The sequence below is a fragment of the Macrobrachium rosenbergii genome, chromosome 52, assembly GCF_040412425.1.
Source record: "Macrobrachium rosenbergii isolate ZJJX-2024 chromosome 52, ASM4041242v1, whole genome shotgun sequence".
NCBI classification, from domain to species: Eukaryota; Metazoa; Arthropoda; class Malacostraca; order Decapoda; family Palaemonidae; genus Macrobrachium; species Macrobrachium rosenbergii.
The window spans coordinates 15,748,708-15,756,920 of record NC_089792.1 but is presented as its reverse complement, the minus strand read 5'-3'; the positions used below and the strand labels follow the sequence as shown (position 1 = coordinate 15,756,920).

The following is an 8,213-nucleotide window of genomic DNA, read 5'->3' as shown; positions in this document are numbered from 1 at the left end:
CGAAAGGCACTTTTCATTCATTACTAGTACTACTGATTCTAAGCCTTAACACGCATGCGCCAGCTTTCAGTTCACCCATCAGCAGCTGCCAGTTTTCTGCGCTTAGCGAGAGCTGCGAGAGACTGGCAATTAACGTTTTCCCGAGTTATTTTACTTGCTGAACAAGAATTTAAAGTAATTACCTCTTGCCAGAACATACGAGCTTGCAGGAATCTTTAAAAATGCAGATAAGGCGCGCAGCGCCATTCTGCCACGGCGACCTAGAGGCCACTCAGGTTGAAAGTGGAAATGGTAATGTTTTGTTTCCCGTTTACGAAAGCTTCGAATAGTGTGCAGTGGAGCTAGACTATGGCAGTTGACGTTTTTCTGTTATTTTACTTGCTTTACCAGAGTTTAAGGTAATATTTTGCCGGTCGGCTGCTACTAAACTGTAATTTACCCTTGAGCTGTGTGCGACCCACTGATACAGACGTGCAGTTTTCAGAGTCAATTACATTTTAGTTGCAGCCGACCGACAAAATATTATTTTAAATTCTTGTTCAGCAGGTAAAACAACATAGGAAAACGTCAATTGCCATAGGCTAGCTCACCGTGGACAGCCGGCTTAGAATTACCCTTCAATCTTATGTTAGTTCAAATTGTGATTATATCAATACATTGCGTTGTGTATATTAACTAAACTAACAATAAGAACTTACTATTGGCGTATTCGATTGTTCCTAGCTCGATGTACAGTAGTTAGATTGGCGTGAGCACAATCTCTATTTCACGACCCTCATCCAAAGCACACCTCAAGAAATTCTCCATACATTTAGATATGCATATCTCCTAAAGGAAGTTTCCATAAATGTACTTTAAGAGGAATAGGAATACTTAAGTGGATTTGTAGACACCGATAATAATGGCTGCATTTTTGAGTTCCCACTAGCTCGAACAACTCTGTATCAAGGTTATGAAGAGGCTAACTTCACGGCCGTCTTCGACCGACACCAAACCTTCGATTAACTACCGGACAAAACAACCAATACCGGTAGTTAAGTAATATTACACACGAAACAGTTAAATCAACTCCCTCTTTACTAAATACGAACACAAAAAACATCCTTCTTCTACATAATACGCATTTCCACTTTACGTAAATTTAAAGAGAATATATAAAACTATACTACAACTTGCGGAAAAGTACAATCTCTCTTGTCGAAGTTTCGACAAAGCAAGGATACATTTGCGAAATGACATTTCAAGGATGTGATAAATCATATTTAGATACAGTAAGCCATTGACCTCGCATGCATAAAATGCAAACACCGGAACTCACTGGGAAAGGTCAAAAGAGAGCATCATTTTCCAACGGCGACGAGAACATATAATCTTGCTATAAACCTGGATAAAATGAAACTTATAAACTAGATATATTTAATGCAGTAACGACAAAAATGTAATCAGTGATGCCAAGGTATTAAGTAGGTTGGGTAAGCCATTTTATGATTCTTGATTTATATGATGACGAGCTTCCTTTTCGCATGAAATACTTTCATCTGTTTTTTTGTGTTCTGTCTTCTTTCGTTCGGTTACTTGTATCTGTTATTTCTCTGTCATTCCAAATTTTTCAGTTATTTATTTGGCTTCGTATATCATATGTGTATATTCGTTATGTTGTGTGGACATACATTTGAAACGTAGAAAGAGTAAATGAACAAAAAAATAGAATATATATATATATATATATATATATATATATATATATATATATATATATATATACAGTATAACGCTTCTGAATGAATGGTCTTCATGAATGCATTAGACCGTATAGAGACGCTAATACTGTTAAATAAAATCATGCCGATTAACCAAGGCTATTTCTTGAGGCCCACGACGCGCGCACGGTGGCACAAGGGTTAACTACGGTTATATGGAGGTCCACTTACCGTTCTGCATGGGATGTTTTGAACGTGCTCTAAACTGCCGGCGCTCGTGAAGGTTCAGGAAGGATGACCAGTGTTTAATAAGGGTTCTTCCGGTTATATACACGGATATCCAGGGTGCATTACAGTTTTCCTACCGGTCGGGTAATCTGGGATGGTGAGGTTTAGGCTGATGTCGCTAAATGCCCCTTTGTTGTCTACCGCTTTTACATTTGAAGTCCCTAGTGCCTGCTCTCATATCTAAAGGAACCGTATCTGTACTGGCTCTTATCATAGGTTATTTGTACTATATCATTAGCGATTCCCTGCGCGTGTAACAAATCGGGGAGCACCCCGGCTCCACACGTGTGAATCCGTGCAGTGTCTCTATTTACAAGGATCCGGGAGTGATTTTTTCTCTTGCACGAATTACCCTGATCATACATATTTTATAACCCGGTACTTTTTAGGCAAATCCGGGGTAATAATAATAATAATAAAAGAGGTAGGTGTGACTGAGACTTGAAGCTACATATTTTTGCATTAGTAACATTAACGGGAAGCAAGCATTTCAAGTCGAAGAGATTAAGTAATGAGGAATACCAAGCAAAATAGCACCAATTGTGTAATAACAAAATAAGAGCGACAGCAACAGAGCCCTTCGCCGATAGCCGGCGAAAAATTGACTATGATTTCCAATATCTTGAATTAAAGAAACAAATCCATGGTTTGAGTAGTTGGAGGGACCAGATAAACCTGTAAGTATGCGAACGAGGCCATCCGGGAAAAGATTTCCTGTCCCCAAAACTTGAATCAGAGCGGATGTTGTCTTAGAAAATAATAATGTAGATGTGTATGTGATGTTCACGATGTGGATAAACATTACAGTTTTTTGGCAGTTATTTCCTTCAGTGTTATTATTACCAAAGTGAACTTCAGCACTTATATTATTATGAACACATGAAATTTTGATCATATTCTGTGTTATAGGGTCTTTTGATCACATTCACCAATATTACGTGTATATTGATATAATTGCAAGTACATCTTCATTTCTCAGTCATTTCGGATACGCTTTCCTCTGACAGCCTTGGAATGCGAAAAGATGTGATTGAGGTAATTCTCTCTCTCAGGTGTGATTCAAACTCAGGCTGGTTGAATGACTGGGCATAGTGCTTTATCATCATTCATTCTTGTCAAGTCCTCTTCTGTATAGCAGTCAAGCGTAATACGGGACCTCTCGCGAGGTCCTTGGCAGTGTGGCTTTAGATTCTGGTATTGTTGTCGGAGCTGAGGCCTTTGGCCAGGGATATTCTTTGTTGATGGAGTTTCATGCCATGTTATATTTATTCAATGTGGCGAGTGGCAGTGGTTTTTTTTTTTTTTTTTTTTTTTTTTTTTTTAGATGAATATTCTTGGTGCTCTAAGTACTCGTATATCTTCCTCCGCTTACTTTGGCTGGAAGTGCGCGTTATCTTAGCAGTAAGAAAATATACAGAATCATTTCTCCTGGTCGTCTGCTTAATTTATTTCCGAAAGACAAGAAATGCAGCGTAAATTCGCGCAGTTTCCGTTATCCTATACGTACTTATAAGCTTGCTGAGAATAGAATTTATTACAAAGAGTAAGAAACCCGTATGAAAGAAATATAGGCAAAGATTAGATTATTAACTAATACAACTAATAAAATAGCCCGCAAGACGATATTTAGTTGAAGTGCAGCATCTAAAAATGACAAGCACGACCCTAATAAATAACACTGTCAAGAACGCTGCCTCACAGTTTAACGGTAACTGAAGCCAAAGAGGCTTGATTCTAGGAAGTGCGTAGGACATTGAAATTTACAAGAAAATTATGTTTTCCAACACGTTTGCATTACTTGTTAGGACTCTAAATGTTTCCGTGAAATAAAGTTGGCTAACAAATATTTTTAGATTGGAAAATACCTCGTTGCTGTGAATTAGGCAAAAGATCTTATTCTGCCATTTACGCATGTGTGTGTGTATATTTGTATATATATATATAATTATTATACTGTTCGACTGTCCTTTTCCAAACGTCAACTTAGTGCAAGTCTAGGCAAATATCGCTCAAGCTAACTGCAACGGGGTAAAAAAAAAAAAAAGTCTCTCTCTTCATAATACGCGAATGCTTGTGTACTTAATATTTCACTTGTATTTGTGTTGAAAAGGATGAAGGTTTGCAATAAATCTCCGCAGAGAGAGATATTATGTGTTTACATCAGTGCCACAGTTTCAACATCAAAACTTTTCCACGTGCAAGACGGGTCCGGATGATGCAGGAAGTTTATCTCGCCTTGCTCCTTTCTGCAAACCAATGGGATTCTTTATTTCCTTTCCAGGTTTTGCATTACGTGATTGTTTCAGGTACATCAATTTTTTTTTTTTTTTTTTTTTGGTAGAACGTGTAGGGATCTCTCAAATCAGAAAAATTTTCCACTATGGAAACGGTGATCCTCACCCTCCCCAAAAAAGCAACATAGTTTGACCAAAGCCCAGAAGTATAAACTTACCTAAAAATCTGTCTCAGAAGAAACAGGCCTCAACAGTACCCCACGAGCACAAGAGAGAAAGAAACTTAAAAGCCAGAACAAGAAAAATATAAGCTGAGGGCGTACCGGAATGTAAACAAATGCAGTAGAGGCAGAGTAACTCCAGATGCTCCTCCTCGTCCTTCCCCGTCCACTGTCCAACTGAGTAAGGATCCAAGTAGATGAGGTTATCCACTAACCTACTTGAGTTGTGTCCCCCATTCATGGGGCGCAAATCCGCACGGCTAAGTAATTGGGGATGATGGCGAGGAGGGAAAGGGAGGAAGGATGGAAAGATGGCACCAACCCCTTCATCAGGGCGCCCCCTAACTCCCCCTCCCCTCGTGTCAACCCTACGAAGCGGCCGCAACACGCATTACATAAAAGAAAGATTCGGTATACAGTAGTTGTTATTTCTGGACAGATGTCGGAAGGAACGGAAATGACGAGCTTTTTTTTACTTTTGTTGAAACATAAAAAGCCAGTTTCGAATAGTGCGTTTAATAAACGAAAAATTCCCTATCCTTTTAAACAGTTTGGAAAAAAAAAGGGGGTTTGTAATAAGAGATGGCGGACCTGCATTCTTCCGGAGGTGAACTGGCAACTTTTCTTTTGGTTAGCATTTTGTTGCTGTCATATGAGCGTAGTCGCTCACTTGTTTTCAGGTGTAGTCGCTTCACATTCACAGTGTAGAGATTTTTCAACCATACAATTCTCTCTTTTTTATATCCATTTCATAAATTTATAATTACTAAGAAACGATATGACACACCCACACTAATAATATATACATATATATATATATATATATATATATATATATATATATATATATATATATATATATATATATATATATATATATATATATATATATATATATATATGTATGTTTGTATATATATGTATATATATATATATATATATATATATATATATATATATATATATATATATATATATATATATATATATCATATATAGTGTGTGTATGGATGTGTATATTTTGTATATGGTGTATATGTGTATATATGTATGTATATATAGTACCTGTATGTATATATATATATTCCAAACGTGTGTGTGTATGGATGTGTATATATTTGTATTTGGTGTATATGTGTTGCATGTTATTTGATTTTGTTTGTTAATTTAACTGTTTAATTAATAAACTATTCTATGCAAGAAATTGTATTCATTGTTATTTATAGATTTTGTTTATAACTTTATTATTTATCGGTTAACCTATTTTTGATCTGATTGTTTGTGTTTTCCATGTGACAGTTTTCAGTTTTGCAACAAACCTTCACGTGACCTTCAAGTGTTCATCATTTTTATTGTCGATTTTATAATAATATTTTGAATCTTGTCTTTACTCAAGACAATTCATCTCATTTATGTGCAACTTTCGAGCCTTTGGTTTTCATTTGGAGTTTGTTATCCACCCGTATCATTGTTGAAAAATCGGGTCGCTCTAAATTATATCGTCACATGAATAGGACCTCACTGCATTCATATTTTGTTTGCTATATTCACTTCCAAACGTTAGTAGACTTCCTTACGTTGACAGCACTTTTTGCATCCTAACGTGCATAGAGCAGTTTCATGAATTTCTTAGCACGATTTCCGTTTCATGATAAATCTGGAAGCAAAAAATGATTTATTTCGCTGTAAATCTTGTGTAGAAGATCATTCTTTGAATAAATATTCCTTGGAATAACTTCCTCGGGATCATTGATTGGATGTAAATATTACAACGCTGACTAGATGTCAATATGAACGCTGCAACTGGAATGTTAACTATTATTTTCTCTCTCTGAATTCTCAATCCTGTGGTTTTTCCAGTCTCGTCTCTCCACCCATATAACATCCTGAGGGTGCGAGTGTAGTGAAGAATAGTGCAATTAAAAGAAAGATGGTGATTGAAATACAAGGCTCACTGGCCGATTTAGCTCTTTCATCTTCTAGATGAGGTTCGGAACGCAGTCCCTTGCCTTCGTATGAAATTGCGTATATAGGTTCTTTCGGTTTCCTAATCGCTTTCATTTCACCCTAAAAAACGCATAACACTCTATTATCGTCATTATTGTAGTTAACTATTAGTTTGGAAATATGAATTTTGAATTGATATCACTGCAATGCCTGTTGGCTTAAAAAGTAAATAATTTTGTGTTCAGTTGTGACTTATTTCAAAAGCGAAACCTGTAGTGTATTGTGTTGGAGAACTTCCTCTTAGGAAACAGTTAACAGTTTGCAGTTAACCGGTGTAATTCTTCCTTTGATAAGTAAACTATTTCTAGTCTGAGTTACATAAGCCCAGGTGTGTATATGTGTGTGTATATATATATATATATATATATATATATATATATATATATATATATATATATATATATATATATATATATATATATATATATATATATATATATATATATATATTTTTTTTTTTTTTTTTTTTTTTTTTTTTTTTTGCTCCCGTGGTCAGTTGAACTACATCTGCAGCCAACTGTCCGTCCTCTTTCTGCCTGTAAAATTGAGGGAAGGGCTCTCCACAAGGCTTTACGAGCGTTCATTACTAACTCCTCTGCATAGTTCTATTTGTCATGCTAACTCCTACAAGGTGTAACGGTGTCCGACGTCAGTTGACAGAAGTAGTAGTAGCAGAAATACTAGTGGTAGTTGTAGTGCTGATTATGAAATATAATTCCACCACCAATGCCTTTAGTATTTTTATTGGTATTGATAAAAAAAATTGTAGGAGAAGTCGATGCAGCATTTGCAATATTCGATTTTATCGCTAGCATGGTCACTGCTTTCATTGTCTTAATTCTAACTACTGTTTGCTCCAGTGTTTGTATTGTATTTAGAATATTTCGCTATTAATCGTAATGCTTCTTTATAAAATCTCTCTCTCTCTCTCTCTCTCTCTCTCTCTCTCTCATGACGATCATCAGTATTTCTCGAAGGAAATGGCTCCCTACATAAATAAGGAACAATGTGTTCACTCAATCATAGCATTCGTCCATATCTTGCAATATCCAAAGTTAAAATAAAAATGAAATCCAATTATTATCCATATCGAAGCTTCATGAAACTCTCAAGCCTGGTCTGGACTTCATTTAATTATGTTAATTCCATAACTGGTATGGAACTAGTGACTATACTTACAAAGACACCACAAGCCATACATGTTGATTAGCCCTACTTTAACGTGTTAATGGTGAACGGGAATGCTAAACCCGTAGAGATAGCTGTTAAAAATAACTCCTGCCTTAATGGGACTACCAATATCAGTACTATCGGTAGGTTTTACAGTATTAGTCTGAGTGTGCTGGTATATGAAATCGATCAAGTAGGCAGGAGAAAGGGAGAAAAATTCGCTGGAGGAAGAACTTGAAGATGTTTAAGTAGGTGATGTTCTGAAGACAGAAGAAGATAGGAGGATAAAACGAGTCCACGAGTAGCCCTCCGTCTACAAACTGCAGGGCCAACCGGAAAGGTCGGAATAATTATTCATCTTCCCCGAACAAGAATTTCTTGATGGAATTTCATTGGCGGGGCTGCCTTACCAGTATCGTCTGTTCATTATGCAGTACTTTTGCCTAAGACCGTAAGACTGCTTTATAACGGTGATGCACAGTGAACTTTGAAAACACCTTTTAGTTAATAACTAAATTGTGGAAGGGACGACCAATCTATAGCAGTTGTTGTGTGAGAAAATACGCCATTGCGCAGCTGGACAAGGACAAAAT

The 8,213-nt window shown here is 36.4% G+C and overlaps 1 protein-coding gene across 1 annotated transcript in view; it reads right to left on the bottom strand.

Annotated features, from left to right (window-relative positions):
* Nucleotides 1–4,680, bottom strand: part of LOC136833714 (uncharacterized) — a 40,298-nt gene extending 35,618 nt beyond the window's left edge. The window contains exon 1 of the mRNA XM_067095924.1: nucleotides 4,546–4,680. The gene's annotated coding sequence lies outside the window, so the exon portion shown is untranslated. The remainder of the gene's footprint in view (nucleotides 1–4,545) is intronic.
* Nucleotides 4,681–8,213: the final 3,533 nt, after the last annotated feature.